We start from the raw sequence: 19,308 nt of genomic DNA, 5'->3' as shown, positions 1-19,308 counted from the left end.
TTCCTCTACCGAAGAAAGTCCACAAACTGGTAACCCGGGAGTGGGAGGCTCCTGATGCCAGTCTGAAAGTGGGCAGAGCAATGACTAAGCTATATCCCCTGTCGTCTGACATCTTGGACCTCTTGAAGATCCCTAAGGTGGATGCTGCGGTCTCAGCGGTCACTAAGAAGACCACTATCCCGGTCGCTGGGGCAGCCACTCTTAAAGACATGCAGGACCGAAAGCTGGAGATCCAGTTGAAACGGGCGTTTGAGGTGGCGGCACTGAGTCTTTGAGCTGCGATTTGCACCAGTTTGAAGCAGAGAGCATGTCTGTGTTGGATCCAGGAAGCGGCGGCCGGTCCTGGAACTAGTGGCAGAGGGGCATTACAGTCTGCTCGGTTGGAAGCGGGTATCATCTACGTGGCGGATGCCCTGTATGATCTAGTGAGGACCTCAGCGAGAGGTATGGTCGCCATGGTGTCAGCGCGGCGTCTCCTCTGGCTGAGGAATTGGGTGGTGGATTTGTCCACTAAATCCCAGCTGTGCAACCTGCTCTTTAAGGGCAAGCATCTGTTTGGAGAGGAACTGGATCAGTTGGTAAAATTGTTGGCGGAATCCAAGGGCAATCGGTTGCCAGAAGACAGGAAATCGACCAAGGCGGCCTTCCCTCCTAGAACTCATTTCCGGGACACACGTCGATACAGGACTAGCAGATACTCAGCACCGTCCGTTTCTAAGCCACCTTCAAGGCACCAGCAGTCCTTTCGTGGGGGTCGCCGTCCTGGCAGGGACTCGGGACACTTGGGTGTGGGAAGCACCAAATCCTCCCAATGAAACCACGAGCACCCATTCCGTCAAAGCTGTCTGAGGCAGATTATCCAACTTTTACACGGAATGGGCAAGGATTACCTCAGACCGGTGGGTTTTAGAGGTCATCAGAGAGGGGTACTCCTTGGAATTCTCACGGCCGGTCCCAGAGGTGTTTGCTGCGCAAGGTCACTCAGGATTCCACAAACACAAGGCGGTCCGGGGGACCTTGCAATGACTTCTCAACCTCAAGGCTATTGTCCAGGTCCCGGAGACACAGCAAGGAAGGGGCCATTACTCGATTTACTTTGTGGTGCCCAAAAAGGAGGGCACGTTTCGTCCCATTCTCGATCTGCAGAAAGTGAACCATTGACTCCGGATTCCTTGTTTTCAGATGGAAACATTGCGGACAGTGATGGCAGCGGTTCGGACAGGGGAATTTCTAGCATCCCTGGATCTCACCGAAGCGTATCTTCATATCCCCATCAATTCCAGTCACCAGATGTTTCTGCATTTCAAGGTGTTGGGACAACACTTCCAATTTCGAGCCCTTCCTTTTGGCCTCACAAAAGCTCCTCGAACTTTCACAAAAGTAATGGTGATAGTGGCAGCATTCCTTCGCAAGGAGGGGATATTGGTCCACCAGTACCTGGACAACTGGTTGATTTGCGCAAAATCGCGGGAGGACTGCGAGAGATCGGTGCGCATGGTGATGTTCATGTTGCAGTCCCTGGGCTATGTGGTCAATGTCCAGAAGAGTCACTTGGAACGCACCCAGGTGTTGACTTATCTCGATGTCAGATTCGATACCATACAAGGGAAGGTGTTTCTGTCGACGGATCGAGTCACGAAGTTGCAAGACCAGATTCACTCGCTCCTTCAGAGGCGCACACCCACAGTATGGCATCATCTTCAAGTCCTGGGATCCATGGCCTCCACTCTGGACTTAGTTTCTTGGGCGTTCGCTCATCTTTGCCCCTTGCAATGGGCACTTCTGACTCGGTGGAGCCCGGTGTCTGAACAGTTTCAACTGCCAATGCCACTACTTCATGAGTCCCGGGTCAGTCTGTTGTGGTGGCTGTCGTGCGACAATCTCGAATGGGGGTTGAATTTGGACCCTCCAAATTGGCTGATAATCTCCACTGATGCCAGTCTTTCCGGTTGGGGAGCGGTCTGCGTGGAAAGGTTCGCTCAAGGTCTGTGGTCAGCAACGGAAGGCTCGTGGTCCATCAATCGCCTTGAGACGAGAGTGGTACGCCTAGTCTTACAAGCCTTTCTCCCCTAGATTCAGGGCAGAATGGTACGAGTCTTCTCCGACAATGCTACGACTGTGGCGTACATCAACTGGCAAGGCAGGACACAAAGTCCCGCTGTGGCACTAGAAGCACAACTTCTGTTCACCTGGGCAGAACATCATCTTGGGGGCATTGCCGCCTTGCATGTCACGGGGTGGAGAATGTTCAAGCGGATTTCCTCAGCAGACAACAACTTGATCCAGGAGAGTGGGACCTGTCCGCAGACGCTTGGAACCGCATTTCCGCCAGGGGGGACATGCCTCAGTTGGACCTAATGGCAACGTGGATGAATGCCAAGACGGAAATTTTCTTCAGTCGACGAAAAGAGCAGGGCTCGGTGGGCATCGACGTCCTCATGTGTCCCTGGCCCACGGGAATTCTGTTGTATGCCTTTCCCCCCTGGCCACTCATAGTTTGTCTTCTCTGACGCAAAGAACTTCACCCGGGCCAGGTTGTCCTCGTGGCCCTGGAGTGGCCACGTCGTCCATGGTTCGCGGACCTAGTGCGGCTAACTCTCGAAGGCCCCTTACAGCTGGCTCATCTGCTTCAATAGGGGCCCATATTTTCGGATCGGGAGGATCACTTCTCTCTCACGGCTTGGCTTTTGAGAGGAGATGTTTACGCTTGAGGGGCTATTCCGAGCAGGTCATTTCCACCCTTCTTCAGGCGCAACGCCCGGCCACCTCTATGACTTATGTGCATGTCTGGAAGCTTTTTGAGATGTGGTGTAGTCAATGGGCCTGCGACCCTCTATCAGTCGAGGTTCCTCGAATTCTCGATTTTCTTCAGCAGGGGCTTACTAAGGGACTGGCGTTCAATTCCCTTCGGGTACAGGTGGCGGTTCTGGGTGCCTTGTGGGATGGATCAATGGTTGTTCCTTGGCAGCACACCCAGACATTTCTCATTTTCTTAAAGGAGTAAAACATTTGCGACCTCCCGTCCGCCCAGTATGCCCGGATTGGAGCCTAAATTTAGTTCTCCAGGTATTTTGCGGTGCTCCTTTCGAACCTCTTAGAGGATCTTCTCTGAAAGATCTGACCTTGAAGACAGTGTTTCTGGTGGCTATTTGCTTGGCTTGTCGAATTTCAGAGCTACAGGCACTGTCGTGTCGGGATCCATTTCTACATATCTCGGCAGATCGGGTGTCTTTGCGGACGGTCCCGTCCTTCGTCCCTAAGGTGGTTTCCTCATTTCATGTAAATCAGATAGTGGAACTTCCTGGGTTTCCACATTGGTCTCAAGACTCTCCTCAGGATAGAGACCTTCATCTCTTGGACGTGCGCCGGGTCTTAATGCGCTGTCTGGAGGTTACCAATGACTTTCGACGTTCTGACCACTTGTTCGTCCTGTTCGGGAGCCCGAAGAAAGGAAACAAAGCGTCTAAAGTGACCCTTGCTTGGTGGATTAAAGAAGCCATTAGCTTGGCGTACATTGCCTGTGGACAGCAGGTTCCATTGGGTCTCAGGGCTCACTCCACTAGAGCCCAGGCTGCTTCCTAGGCAGAGTGTCAGCTTTTGTCGCCTCAGGAGATCTGTAGGGCAGCGGTGTGGTCTTCTATTCACACTTTCATGAAGCATTATCGCTTGGACATCAAGGCGTCTGATGAGTCGTCCTTCGGGAAGAGTGTGCTGCGTGCAGGTCTTTCGGGGGCCCGCCCAGTGTAAGGTGGCTTGGGTACATCCCACTTCTCTGGACTGATCCTGGTACGTACTGGGAAAAGAAAATTGGTTCTTACCTGCTAATTTTCGTTCCTGTAGTACCAAGGATCAGTCCAGAGGCCCACCCCTTATTTCAGATTCCGAAAGACTGTGTGGCTACCGTTGGCCGATATTGTGGCCTGAAGCATTTCTTGAAGCTCCATTTGGCAGAACGGATTGATGGAGCAGTTATGCACGGTTGAGTTAGTTTATTTTTTGTCTAGAGCAGAGGCGTAGTCAGGGTTTTGATGTTTGCTACCTATCGCTCCTTAGTTCTGTTAGCCTGGGCTTGGGTACAGGACAATACTGAGGGACTGCAGGTGGTACTCTAGTATATATGTTCTCTGATTCCTTCTGCTGGTAGGGATGCACAACCCACTTCTCTGGACTAATCCTTGGTACTACAGGAATGAAAATTAGCAGGTAAAAGTTTTCTTTTAAGTCACTTGCTAAAGTTCATAGCAAGGGCTGGGGTTAGCTAAATACAAGGTTAGTCTTTTGTTTCATAATCATGCAGATTTTCAGGGCAGCTATGCAGAAATAAGGTCAACAAAAAAGTTGTACATGAACCCTAATTATTGTGCTAACAATACATTCATAACTCTCTTTGGAGCGACAGGCTTCCTTCAGCAAGTTAAAGTAAATGAGCAGGTTTTTCATGTCATTTCATTTGGTACATTTAATATTCTGCCAATTACAAGCATGTAGGCAGATTACAATACAAATCTACAATATACATTATTAAAACAATCAATATAAATTAAGCAAATAAAGCATAGCAAAACAAAAATATATATATAACCAAAACTCTAAGGTTAATACCAAGGATTAAGCTAGACACTATCAGCTATATTGAATAAACTAATTCCCAGTACCATTTTGAAAGCATTTGATTGCTTCTCCTTATAGCGAATTTGGCCTGCTGTGGCCACAGGAATAGTTCAGGAATATAATAAGACTGAACCAGCTTTGATAAGGCATAAATATTTATTTACATTGTTTCAAAGATACACAAGAATTGCCTATCCCAAGCTGTTTTCAGAGTTTAGGGTAGCGGTAGAAGGTTTTACATATTTGGAGGTCTATTTCCCTAGAGATACTCGAAGCCTGTTTTCTAGAAATTATGCTGGTTTAATTGCAAAGATCAGGAGACAATTGCAGATGTGGGATAATGTGTCTATTTCATGGGTGGGCAGAATTAGTTTATTGAAAATGAATGTTTTACCAAAATTGCTTTATCTTTTTCAGCATGTCCCATGTAACATCTCTCAGCAGGTGTTTTCTGATTTACATGGCTTAATGGGGAAATTCATTTGGAATCATAATAAACCGAATCAAAATGAACCAATTATGGTTGAGTAAACAAGCAAGGGAGGATAGCTCTGCCCAATCTTCATATTTATTATTGGGTGGCCAGGATGATGCATCTCTAAGCTTGGATCTGCAGTTCTTCTGCTTCTTGGAGCACGCACAAGCAGACATGATTGACCTTGCTGTTCTTCCCTTCATGGCTCCTGATCTACCGCAGTGTCTTGGAATTTGTTGGCGTAGTCTGATTTTGGCTCATATATGGATATGGTAACAAATTAAATTCTTGGACTTGGCTGGGGAGGAGCTGTCCCCTCTCTCTATAACTCTACACTGCCCAGCTATACTTTTTCTTTAGCCTTTAAGGATTGGAGGGGGCAGAGTTTAGTTACCTTGGCCCAGTTGTGAGATGAAAAGGTGGGCATGCAGACTTTTTAGACTTTGGTGGAAGATTATGATATTAGTCTTGATTCACATATTCAGTATTGACAGTTGAGAAACCAAGAGTCCACCGTTAAATGGTATGGAGAAATTTCTCAGCGATCCAGGTGCGTGGGTATGGGGTGTTGCATTGATTTGTGGTATCCTAGAGGGTAAATATGTTGCAGATATGCCACAAGCCTGTATAAATGGTTGGGATGCAGAATTAGAATTATCTTTGGTCAGCAGAGAATGGAAAGCTATATGGGCCTCCACCCAGCATATTTCTATTTGTGCAAAAAGAGTGGCTTTGATGGTACATCAGCTGCATAAAATCTATAAAACCCCTGTGTTTTTTGCTAAGATATATCCAGGCTCCGATGAAGCTTGTTGGAGGGGTTGCAGGGAAATTGGGTCCCTTTCGCATAAGTGATGGCACTGTCAGAGTGCCATCACTTATGGTCTTTAGTTACACAAGAGATTGCTGAAATTGTGGGGTTCCCTGCTTCTTTGGGCCAAGATTGGGACTCTTAGGTAGCTGGGTTAGCCTTTCAGTAATGGTTAAGAATAGAGCCTTGATAGGTCAACTAATACTGGCAGTGAAATTTACTATAGCTACTTTCTGGAAGAGCAGCCTGCCTTTGGATTATTGGTGGAATCAGATACATGAAATTGCTGAAAATGAAAAATTGCACCATGACTTAGAAAATATACACTGAGGTCCATGCCTGAAATACTGTCATCAGAGATCCTTGTAATATGAGTATCGTAATTATATATGATTTTACTGAACTGCTGTACTATGTACTGATTTGCATGTTACATTCATTTGGATTACTCTTTTGCAATATATGCCTGAAAATGTTGTTAAAGAGTTAAAAAAAAATACAAGAATCAAGATAGTATGCCTGACACAAGGTGAACTACTAACAGATAAACATCCACTGTCTGGGTGTCTCATGAGCTCCTGTAGGCTCTCTGGGGCCTCTCCAAGCCTTTCTAGGCTTTGGCTCTTTTGGTCACTCAGAATCCCATGCAGTGTTCTGTCTTAAGGAGGACTGGGTTAAAATCTTGAACCAGGCTCCTTAAGGTAGAATGAAGGAGTTGTTGGTACTCTCCATCACATGCCCTCCCCTCAGCTCGTCCATGTCCAGTTGAGCATTCAGATATGCCCAGGGCACACCCTAGCTCTATCTAAAGTGCCTCCCCCCTCCAGTTGTATTGTCCAACACCCATGAGTTGTCTCCATAAGGTTGCAAAATAGGAATAATCTCAACCCAGGACTACTAGGTACAGAAGCTCAGAGAGTACAGCCGCTTTCTTTTTTTTTTTTTTAATTTTGCAATCTTTTAACAATTGCATTTTAAGAAAAAACATACTTGAAGTTGTAAACATGTGAAAAGACAAAAAAGTATTCATAGGATAATAATACATACAGATATAGAAATTGAGATTTTCACAATTCCCAGTCCTCTATATGGAGGCTCCAATACACATCTTTAGGAAAACATCTCTTATCAAGAACTAGTTAGGAAACTAGCATAGAAGGATTCTACCATTATTGAACGACCAACTCAGACCAATGTGCCCTGTCTAGGCATAGGAGATAAAGAGGAAACCATAGTAGCCTTACTACTTATAAAGGAAACCAGTTCAAGTATTTAATTATACATTTACATAGGAACTTTAAAATAAATAAAGCCCCGATTTCTAAGACTTTTGGCCTTAATAGCAAAATTTGCAGTCTCCTCTTCTGTGTTTAGCATGCTAGATCAGGGTAAACGTATACTTTCAAATTAAGAAAAAGTTCTATTCTATACCAGAAAAATAACCTCAAAATCCAATCTCTGTCGGAGTCCAGAAGAAATGAGAATCAGAGAAGATGGTTTTACTAAGTCTTTCTGAGAGGTTTCCAATACAGCAGAAAGATCCAACATTGATTTCTCAACTGGAGAAATAATTTGTAGCCCTTCTTCATTTACTTTGCCTTTCCTAAAAGGTGGAATATAATACAACTTAGATATTAGTGGAAAAGTTTACTCTGACAATTTAAGAATCTCAGATAAATATTTTTTCCACATTTCTTTCAGTGCGAGTAACAGATCTTTAGGAAAGTTAATGAATCGTAAATTTTTTCCCTTCGCTTGATTTTCCATATATTCTAACCTTGTTGCAAGCCATGTATTCTCTTTGATGATGTTATGCTGCATTTCAATATTTGTAACCAAATCTTTCCTCAGCATTTCCACATTCTTTTTATTAGAAGAAATCTCTGCTTCCAATGTTCTTATACGACTGTCTAAATTTGCCAAATAGCTGAAGACCGGCTTTATCTGATTAGAAATTCTGTTATTCAACACTTGTATCCCATCCCATATTGCTTCCAATGTAAATTCAACTGGTCTTACCAGCTGCGGTGCACTTGCCTCAGGTAACAGAAACTCCTCCATTCCTCCATGACTTACAGCGGCGCTGCCCTCGAATCTCCCGGTGTCTGGTTTGGAGGCTAGGTTAGATGATCCTGACGCCCCTACAGGGGTTCCAAATTTCCCCGTCTCCAAAAAAGATGTTTCAGTCCTAGCTAGTTCCAACACTCGGGTCTCTGCCGGATTCACGGGAGGAAGTTGCTCCACGGGGGATAATGAGGTTGAAAGCTCAGGGAGGAGGCTGGGTACTACCTCTTCCCAGCCTTTCTCCAGCGAGCATAGCCCCGAGCTTAATCCACCTCGGCGCACATGGGCATCCATCAGGCCTGTAATTCCATTCGCAGGAGGGGCAGAGAGTTGTTTGCGTTCTCTAACCCTTCTTTTTCTACCTGAATGAGGCATAACAATTTTTTAGGAAAAAACGCCCTTGGATCTGCTTCAGGCACGTCATGCTAGGTCGGACATCTTGGAACCTGGTTGCCGGATCGAGTACAGCCGCTTCTAACATGGTTTGACCTGCGGCAGTTATCAAGAAGACATGGAATGTTGAGCACTCTCGTTCATCCCCATGTATACATGTAACTGTCTTTATTTTCTTTTCATTAATATGTCCTTGAAATAGTAAGTCCTAGCGAAGGGCGACCAAAATGATAAGGGGAATGGAACAGCTCCCCTATGAGGAAATACTAAAGAGGTTAGGACTTTTCAGCTTGGAGAAGGGACAGCTGAGGGGGGATATGATAGAGGTATTTAAAATAATGAGAGGTCTAGAACAGGTAGATGTGAATCGGTTATTTACTCTTTCTTTCGGAATTCTGTTCAACAATTTCATGGTCAGGTAGTGCGAGTCTTCCCAGATATTGTGAAAATAACTCAGGATAGAAGAAAAATTTCTTGGTATGAGAAATGAGGTAGTGAATAGGGAAGCAAAATTTAACCTATGTTTCCCATGTAAATGCATCATTGTTTTTCAAAATGCTAAATAGATCTTTGCAGAACCAATGCATCTATGTGATTATCTAAACCCACACTCCTAATAAATTTCTCCAGGGGGGGATTGGCTAGTAAAGAGATAACAGTGGGAATATTATGCATATCTGTTTAATATTCATATTTCCTTTAAAATATCTGCTTCTTTATCATCTTGACTCTTCCCCATCTTATGATATTCAGAGATGTATAATTTCTATTTAAATAAAAAAAAACTGTTTTATAGGTATTTACGGATTTATGGTTTTTCTTAGAAGTGTTTGTGAAGGACCGATAGCCCCTGAAGCAGGCGCGAGGAGCGTGCCGAAACATTGTCAATGTCGGGCGATTTACCTGGGTGAAGCAGTGAAGAAATACAGTCAAGAGATAAGCACGATTGAAGCGATTAAACAATGTTTTAATGATTGGATGGTGCATGTTACATGGAAAAATACGGGTGATTTTAGGGAGGCACTTTTGCACTTTAAAAACAAAAAAAGAAAAAAATAATTGACAAACCTTTAGAGAGTAGGTAAATGACGTGATAAATGGTGTTGGAGCCAAGAGAGGGGCTGTAGCCCTGTAAGGGCAAGAGCCCATGAGACTGCAAACACTTACAACTTTCTGATACCACTCTCTTCTGGTTGTCTTTTGAATTATTTTTAAAAGGGATTATAAGGATACATCTGCTATTTTGCAGTTTACCTCAAGTCGTAACGAAATTATTTTTTGGTAATTTCTATTCTAAACATGAATTTAATGTGAATTAATTTCTTTTTTTTTCTCTATATTTTTCTGAGAACATTGTTTCAGATGTTATTATTGTTGAATATTCAATAAAAATAAAATTAAAAAAATTTAAAAGATTCATGACCATGGCTTCAAAAGCTTGCTTCACCATAGTCGTGTTGCATCCGTTGGTCTTCGATGGCTTCGCCCCGCCTACCTCTCTCTACTCTCGGCTCCTCCCGCTCACCTTGGAATGATGGCCGCCGCGGCGTCTGTTTGCCGTTCTCTCCGGCGTCCCCAGACTGGCTTTGGTGCTGCCTCCTGCCATTCTCCTTCATGGGGCGCGTGCACGCTGCCCTCATCTTAACTCTACGTTGGTGCGAACCTCAGGGGCGTCCCCCTGTTCTGACGTCACAACTTCTGGGTATATCTGCCTACAGTATTTGCTAGCTCGTTGAGTTAGCAACAGGATTCTTACGATCAGGATTCGTACGGATGGGATTCGCTCTCTGTTCCTAAGCTACTCTGCCACTCCAGCGTTATCTGGAACTCTTACTACCCTTCGGGGTCTCTAACGGGGTACCCACTGCTGGGGGATCTCTCTGCTTCTTTCAGGTGCTTTCAGGAAACCAGTACTCGCTCGAGGGCCCATGTTCCCTGTGTCGCTGCCTGCAACCTCTACCCTTCTGCTTGGAAGAACTAACTTACAGTTACCATCAGTGAGTACAGATACCATCTCTCTCCACAGTTCTGCTTCATTGGAATCAGGTACTCGCTCCTCGAAGGCCTGCTCTCTGCTCCGGTGCCAGACCTCTCATCTAGTGGAATCTCTGTTACTGCTAAGTGAGTACAACGCTATCAAGTCTCTCTGTTCTAAGGGATCAGGTACTCGCTCGAGGATCTGCTCTCCCTGTCTCGGAGCTTCTCTTATTTCTACATTGGGACTCTGAATGTTAATCTTTTTGTGTGCTCATAACTCTCAGTCTCTTTCCACTACAGCACTGCCTTGCAGAGGATCCACTGTTCCAGCGTTCTGTGTGAGACGTGCCCAGCCAGGCTCTACAACCACTACTCATTACTGCCACCTCTGGTGGTTACTTAAACTGTCTAATAAAAGATTCAAATCTGTGTTTGTCTGTCCGGAGTCTAGCCTGACCCATGGTCCCTCACAGGACTGCCCCCCGTGGGCGAGGTCTGCTGCCACAGTGTCCAAGAATCCACCCAAACACCATTAACCATAACAAGCCTCTATCATCCTATCCTGGGCATCCTTAAGGGCAGTGCCTCCTTCCACTTAATTGGTTATTCTTTTGGTTACTGAACACACCAGTGCACCCACTCATGGAAACCGGAATTGCTCCTTAGCCTGAGGCTCTAAAGGATATAAGCTCACAAGAGATATTCCACCCTTAAAATTAGCTTCATGAAAATTCAATGTTCAGGACGATACCAATCCCTCATTACTGTGGGATAGCTTGAAAGCAGTATTACATGGTAAATTAATCTAAAGAGCCTCCTTTATTAAGAAGCAGAAGTCAGAACAAAAGCAGCGCTTAATGGCCGAGCTATTGAGATCGGAAACTCAGCATAAAATTACCATGTCAGAGGCTGTATATAGACAGATATTACAAATTCGGGACGAAATTCAGGCAACGACATAGACCAAATAGCATTTCTGTTACAGAAGACTCAGCAGAATTTTTCGAGTGGGGTAATAAGGTTGGTCACCTGCTTGCAAGGCAACTAAAGAAAAGAACAGCCCAGCAAGCTGTACTAAAGCTTAAATTGGACGCGGGTGAGATTTTATCCCTACCTCGTGAAATTCATCAACAATTTACGGAGTTTTATGGTACACTGTATAAGGCAAATAAGGCAATCACGGAAGAAAGTATTACCATATTTCTACAGGATGTGGAGCTGCCAACCCTAACAGATAACAAGCAGCAATTTATTGATGGCGAAATCACGGGGCTAGAGATTGAAATGGTAATTAAAGGCCTTAAAGTAAACAAATCGTTAGGCTTTTTACAAAACGTTTTTTTCAGATTTAATGCCCTTATTCCTGAAATGGTTTAACTACTTGAGGCTGGGCCACCATTTATTCCCAGCACCTAACACAGTGGTTATCACAGTAATTGCAAAACTTGGGAGAGATCCCACTCAATGCGGATCATATCTCCCCATATCCCTAATAAATATTGATCTTAAAATTTTAGCAAAGATTCTGGTCAACCGCATGTCTCGATTCGTTGCGAGGGTGACACATCCAGACCAATCTGGGTTTATCCCAGGGTGAATGTGAGAAAAATTTTAGATCTTATCTGGTGGGTGCATGAACAACTCCTCCCAACTGTTCTTCTCATGATAGATGGTGAGAAGGCATTAGACTTGGTCCATTGGCCATTTCTATTTAAAGTGCTGGAAAAAATGAAATTTGGGTCATATTTTTTAAACTGGTTGAGCCAATTATATTCGAACCCAGAGGCACAGGTAAAAGTTAATAGGTTTTATTCACCTTCCTTCCCGATACAACGGGGGACAAGACAGGGCTGTCCTATGTTGCCCTTGTTGTTTGCGCTGTTCTTAGAAACCCTGGCGATTCGCATTAGGCAAGTGGAGCAAATTTCAGGAGTACGGGTGGTCGAGCATGAGTTTACGCTCTCGCTGTTCGTTGTTGATGATGATGATGTATTATTTACCCTCACAGACCCCAAAAGATAGTTAGAGAAAGTAATTACAGAGTTAGGTCTCAGGATTTAGGTTAAATCTAGAAAAGTCAGAAATCCTCAATATCTCTGTCCCCAAAGAACAACTCCTTTCATTGAAGCAAAGGTTCTCCTTTAAATGGGCATCAAAATCTATTAAATACCTAGGTATCCGAATAAGCAATTCGTTAAATGAGCTGTTTGATTTAAATTTCACACCCCTTATAAAACCTGTTTCCCAGGACATAGACATTTGGTCAGATTATACCCTCTCTTGGTTTGGCAGAATAGCTATGGTCAAAATGAACTTAATCCCACGGCTCATCTACCTCTTCCAATCTCCACAGATATTTTGAAAAGCCTTCAGAGGAGAATCTTTGCTTTTATTTGGAAGCGCAAACCCCCGAGGATCAAGAGATCTATCTTATATAAACATAAATTACAGGGGGACTGAGTGTGCCAAATGTTTCTTGGTATTATGCTGCAGCGCAGATTAGAGCCATTGTAGACTGGCACAAAATAAAGACTGAGAAGCAATGGGCGTGGTTGGAATCTGAGATGGTGGGAGGGATTCCCCTTCATTTTCTAGCGTGGCAACCACGGTCAACCTGGCCACCGATAAAAACTTGGCCTCCTTCAGTAAACACCACAATAAAAACATGGCTTCAATGGAAGGCAAACTTGGTTGGTCCCTGCAGGTATGTAAAGGTGATCTGGGGAAAGAATTCTCAGAGGAGATTTGGGATTTAATCTATTTATATGTCAAAAGATGCTCTATTTCAGTTCTTGCACAAGAAAATAATGACAAGACCATGATGAAATGGTATAATCACTCCAGAAAGGATTGCTAGGTTTGTAACATCGTATTCAAACAGATGTTGGAAAGGGTGTGGGAGTATTGGAACTTATATACATATCTGGTGGCAATGCCCAAGTGTTGGTGACCTGTGGAAAAGTATATTCACACTGGCTTCCAACTTAATTGGACTGACAGCAGATCCCAATCTGGAACAAGCGTTAAGTGTCTCGCTTGATAGGCCTGATTCAGAGAATTCTCTGTTCCAACAATTGATGCTGGTAACATGTTGTGCCCTTGCATACAGTTGGAAGTCTGAGAGAGCTCCTACGACTGATGAGGTGAAACAGAGGCTAAATAAGATTTGCCTATTAGCCAAATTGACAGACATAAAAAATAAAACCTTAAAGTATTATAATATTTGGATGCCCTGGATTAAGGATAAAAAATTAGCTTTAAGCCCATTATAATAACAGTTGTTTAGAAACATAACATGTTAAGTCTAAATTTTGTGTTATACTTTATGTATCTTGTCAGACTGAGTGACCAATGCAGTCACCAAAGTGAATGGCTTATTCTGAGTATTGATCTGGAAAGGAAGGAGGAGGGTTAAGAACGGAGAGGAAGAAAAGAGAAGAATTAATAACTATGCACAACTCGAGAATATCTGGTACAGTTTTAATCATGTTTATTGGAAAACTTTGTACAGTGCTTGCTTTACGTTGAAATCTGAAAGCTTGTAAAGTTATAGGTGTTTAACATTGTGTATCATAAAGATTACAATTTGGAAAAAAAAAATTTAGCTTCATGCAGAGGAAAAAATGGGATGCCTTTCACAGACTAACCATAATGGGAGCACCTTTATGGACCTCTCCGGTATCCTCCTCCAGCTGGAATGTATGAAACAGTAATTAAGGCTGGCAACTCGTCTTGATGAAAAAACTGCAAGATGGACCTATGACCTTCCCCCTCAGGAGGAACCTCTCCTTCCTCCAAGATGCTATCCCTAGCACTTGAGGAAAAAGGGTGAAATTTATCCAGAGAATCCTCCAGTAAGCCAGGATCTTCCCTCTCCTTTATCCAGGTCTAGAACCTCCCTAACCTGCTTCCACCCACAGCAAGGCAAGAGAACCCGTGGAGCTGAAGCTGGCACAGCAGACCTCGGGCCCTTCTGCAGACTCTTAAAAAAAAAATTCTACCCAGAAAAGGGCTAACAAATCCATTGCAAGAACTAAAGGTGCTGGCATTGGTGCTACCGGCTCCTGAAAGGAATCTGGCAAGAGACTAGGAGGCTCACTCTGAGCCGCCTTGCTCTTAACGCACTCGCCGAACCCCCTTTTGTGGAGAAGAGGGGGCATCCTTTGGAGGCCCCAGTGCCCTTGGGCCAGAACCTCCTGCTCTCAAATTCTTTGGCTGTACATTTTCAGCCCAATACCTTCCTGTATGGAGCTCTTGCTGCAGGCAGGGCATAGCACAGTTTTCCTCCTGTGCTGGCTGGTACCATTTCATCAGGTTCCAATGGTGATCATACAGTCCTGGAGAGGAAATGAATGCCAACTCATTCCTGCAGCGCTTGTCCCTCTCCCAATCCAAGCCGCAGTCTTGTGCTAAAGATTATTATCTCTTCCGAAGGCTCCTGGCAGTCTTAACAAGAAAAGCTGCAGACTTTTTTTTTTTTTTAATTTATTGTTCCTTTAAAGGGTCAGAATTCTCCTGCCGGTAGAACACTTTTTTTTTTGACGAGGGAGACAGGGAGAAGGTACAGAGAAGGGCTACCAAAATGATAAGGGGAATAGAACAGCTCCCCTATGAGGAAAGACTAAAGAGGTTAGGACTTTTCAGCTTGGAGAAGAGACGACGAGGGGGGATATGATAAGAGGTGTTTAAAATCATGAGAGGTCTAGAACGGGTAGATGTGAACCGGTTATTTACTCTTTCAGATAATAGAAAGACTAGGGGGCACTCCATGAAGTTAGCATGGGGCACATTTAAAACTAATCGGAGAAGGTTCTTTTTTACTCAACGCACAATTAAACTCTGGAATTTGTTGCCAGAGGATGTGGTTAGTGCAGTTAGTATAGCTGTGTTTAAAAAAGGATTGGATATGTTCTTGGAGGAGAAGTCCATTACCTGCTATTAAGTTCACTTAGAGAATAGCCACTGCCATTAGCAATGGTAACATGGAATAGACTTAGTTTTTGGGTACTTGCCAGGTTCTTATGGCCTGGATTGGCCACTGTTGGAAACAGGATGCTGGGCTTGATGGACCCTTGGTCTGACACAGTATGGCATTTTCTTATGTTCTTAACTGCAGAGAAAAATGAGAAAAGAAAGAAAGAAGGCAGAAAGAATAAAGCACAGGAGAAGCAACATCTTACTCTTCTGGAAATTCTGAAACACTCCAAGACTCAGAGGGAAAGGACACCACCATCACTTCTGGAATCCCTCTCCTGTACCCAGTCCAGAGACTAGGTGTGGCTCCTACTGAGGGAGGAAGTCTGAGCTATCACCTCAGGAGTACATCCTAGGCCTGATCAATTCTGCCAGGCCTGAGACCACAGATGGGTAAACACATCAACTATCTGCTGGAGACAGAGAATACTGGCAGGCTGATGGTAGCACAGTCAGCCTGCCAGCAAGGCTTTTAGTCTGCCTTCATTTGCTGGTTGGTGTGCGTAACCCATTCATATGGACTGGCCTGAACAGATGAAAAGAATCAATTCATTTGAAGGCAGTGCCTTCAGTGCCAAAGTTCCTGAAGCAGTGGCTCAGCAGAAAGTGATCAACTTTGTCAAAGGCGGCAGAAACATCTAACAGCACCGGGATAGAGTCTCCTCCTTGATCTGCATTAAGAAGTATACTGTTGCTGATGGCCTCTAGGACTGATTCAGTTCCATGACCTTTCTTGAAGTCAAATTGATGAGGATGCAGGATAATGTTCTCTTCACAGCAGTCAAGGAGTTGGAAGTAAACCACTTTTTCTAATAGTTTAGATAGAAAACAGAAGTTGGAGCCTGGCCAGTAATAATCAATTATTTTTGGATCAGAGCCTGGTTTCTTCAGGATAAGTTTGCTGATCACTTTTTTTTTTTTTTTTATTTGGTAGGGAGCCTTGAGAAAAAATGGCATTGATCATAGAGGATACTCATGGAGCAAGGTCCTGTTTCAGGTTAGCAGATAAACCTCGGGGGAATTGGGTTTAAAGAGCTCATGGACTGACTGATCCGCAAGCCCTTTATACCTAATCCCACCCAGTTCTTCATAATCACACATTCATAGTATCAAAGCACCTCCTGTTTTGCATGTTTCTTTGCAGGTAGCTGCTGCTTGTGATCTTAGCGAATGTCTTCATCCTATTCTTTAGGCAGATGTAATAAAGGTGCACTTGGCTATGCACCCATTTTGTTTTTAACACTGTTTTTGCTTTGTTGTCCACCACCCTGAGCTCACCAGATCTGCGGCATACATTTTAAGATATTAATAAATAAAATGCACGTGTGTGTACTTTACACCAATTTATCAAGTTTAGCATATAAAAAAAAGTGTGCACAAAGGTGAGTAAACCTGTGCCCACAAATTAGCGCTCCTTCATGCAAATCTCATGTTAATCAAAGCATTGGCTATTATGATAAAGGCCTTTAATATCATGAGAGTTCTTGAACGAGTAGATGTGAATCAGTTATTTACACTTTCAGATAATAGAAGGAATAGGGGGCACTCCATGAAGTTAGCAAGTAGCACATTTAAGACTAATCAGAGAAAATTCTTTCACTGAATGCACAATTAAGCTCTAGAATTTGTTGCCAGAGGATGTGGTTAGTGCAGTTAGTGTAGCTGGGTTTTAAAAAGGTTTGGATAAGTTCTTGGAGGAGAAGTCCATTAACTGCTATTAATCAAGTTGTCTTAGGGAATGGCCTCTGCTATTACTGGCATCAATAGCATGGGATCTTCTTGGTGTTTGGGTACTTGCCAGGTTCTCGTGGCCTGGTTTGGCCTCTGTTGGAAACAGAATGCTGGGCTTGATGGACCCTTGGTCTGACCCAGGATGGCAATTTCATGTATTCCCCCATTGTAGGCTTACCTCATTTTCTTAATGCTGGAAATTTAACTCTTGGTTGAAAGTGGTGGAACGTTTTTGGTGCTAGTGAACAGTGAACAGACATCCTCCCTGGAAATTGAATCAATAATCAAGAAAATGAAACCTTCCACTCATCCTCTGGACCAAATACCGACCAAACTACTTCTCACCATCCCTAACACCATTGCTAAACCGCTGGCAGACATCATAAATTGCTCCCTCAATCAAGGATCGGTCCCGGACTCCTTAAAAATTGCTTCACTTAAACCCTTACTTAAAAAACCCAACCTGGACCCAGCCGACCCTGCAAACTTCCGCCCCATTGCAAACCTACCTTTTATAGCCAAGCTAATGGAAAAGCTTGTCAACATCCGACTCACAGACTACCTTGACTCCCACAATATTCTCTACCCCTCTCAATTCGGATTCAGGAAACGCCTAAACACAGAATCCCTCCTTCTTTCTCTAACGGACAACATCCTGATGGGCCTTGACAAGGGACAATCTTACCTGCTAGCCCTTCTCGACATCTCTGCCGCGTTCGACACGGTAAACCACAATATCCTCATTAACCGCTTAATGGAAATAGGCATATCCGGCTCTGCACTGCTCTGGTTCACATCCTTTCTGAACAACAGACACTACAAAGTCAAAATAAATGACAAAGAATCTCACTCCATTCCATCAAACCAAGGTGTACCTCAGGGTTCGTCTCTTTCCCCTACCCTGTTCAATATATATCTACTCCCTTTATGCCAGCTACTCAATAGTCTCAATCTCACCCACTTTATATACGCGGACGATGTACAAATCATAATCCCCATCTCAGACCCCATCTCTACTCTAAATTTCTGGAACAACTGCTTACACGCCATCAACCTTCTGCTCTCGAGTCTCAATTTGGTCCTAAATACTTCCAAAACGGAACTACTGGTTATCTCCCCTTGTGACAACAACCCCCTCGCAAATAATGCTAGCATCCCATTAGCAAACCAGGTCAGAGATCTTGGGGCCACCCTTGACTCTAGAATGAATTTCAAAAAATTCATTAACGCCACAACCAAAGAATGCTTCTTCAAGCTACAGGTCCTGAAGCAACTTAGACCGCTCTTACACTTCAAGGATTTCCGTTCGGTGCTTCAAGCCATACTGTTTTCAAAGATCGACTATTGTAATGCTCTATTACTTGGTCTGCCCGCTTCGTCCACCAAACCTCTTCAGATGCTGCAAAACGCAGCGGCTAGGATCCTTACAAACACTCGTCGCAAGGACCATATCACACCAATACTAAAAATTCTACACTGGCTGCCCATCCAATATAGAATACTTTTCAAGGCTCTCACCATCATCCACAAATCAGTCTACCAGCAATCCACTCTCCAACTCACCTTCCCACTTGAATTACATACTTCCGCAAGACCGATCAGAACTGCCTACAAAGGTTCGCTCAAGGCCCCCCCCAACAAATCATCGGTCCACAACACTATTCACAAGCGAGCTCTTTCAACAGCAGGTCCACTACATTGGAATTCACTTCCACAAGACTTACGCCAAGAACAATGCCATTCAACTTTCAGAAAGAAATTGAAAACCTGGCTTTTCGCAGAAGCCTACCGCTGAAGGATCTCCTCAACCATCACTGACTCTCACTCCCCCACCCCTCCCCAATCCCTTCCCCCCACCCAACCTCACCCTTTCCTTCTCCCTCTGGACATACCAGGCTAATAACTGCCTAGGATAAACCTATGTTTTTGTATCTCACAGTTTTTGTTGATTTATATATTTATCTCTCTCTAATTGTTTCTTAGTTTAAACTCTGTACTGTCTTCCATTGCCCAGGTTTTATGCTCCCTGTTTAATGTAACTTTACTTTCTACCTTGATGTTAATTGGTTTCCCCTCAGTTACATTGTAAACCGGCACGATAAGACCTAGTCTTGAGCATCGGTATAGGAAAAGAAATTAAATAAATAAATAAATCTATGAGGCTGAAACTTGGGTTTGTGTTGCAGGGATCCTATACTTGGGATTTATGCACACAAAACACGATTTGTGCAGAAACTGTGTTTTGTGTGTGTAAAGCATGTCTTTCTGTGCA

This window comes from Rhinatrema bivittatum, chromosome 4, assembly GCF_901001135.1.
Source record: "Rhinatrema bivittatum chromosome 4, aRhiBiv1.1, whole genome shotgun sequence".
Taxonomy (NCBI): Eukaryota; Metazoa; Chordata; class Amphibia; order Gymnophiona; family Rhinatrematidae; genus Rhinatrema; species Rhinatrema bivittatum.
The sequence above is the reverse complement of the archived record's forward strand: the minus strand, read 5'-3'. Positions refer to the sequence as shown.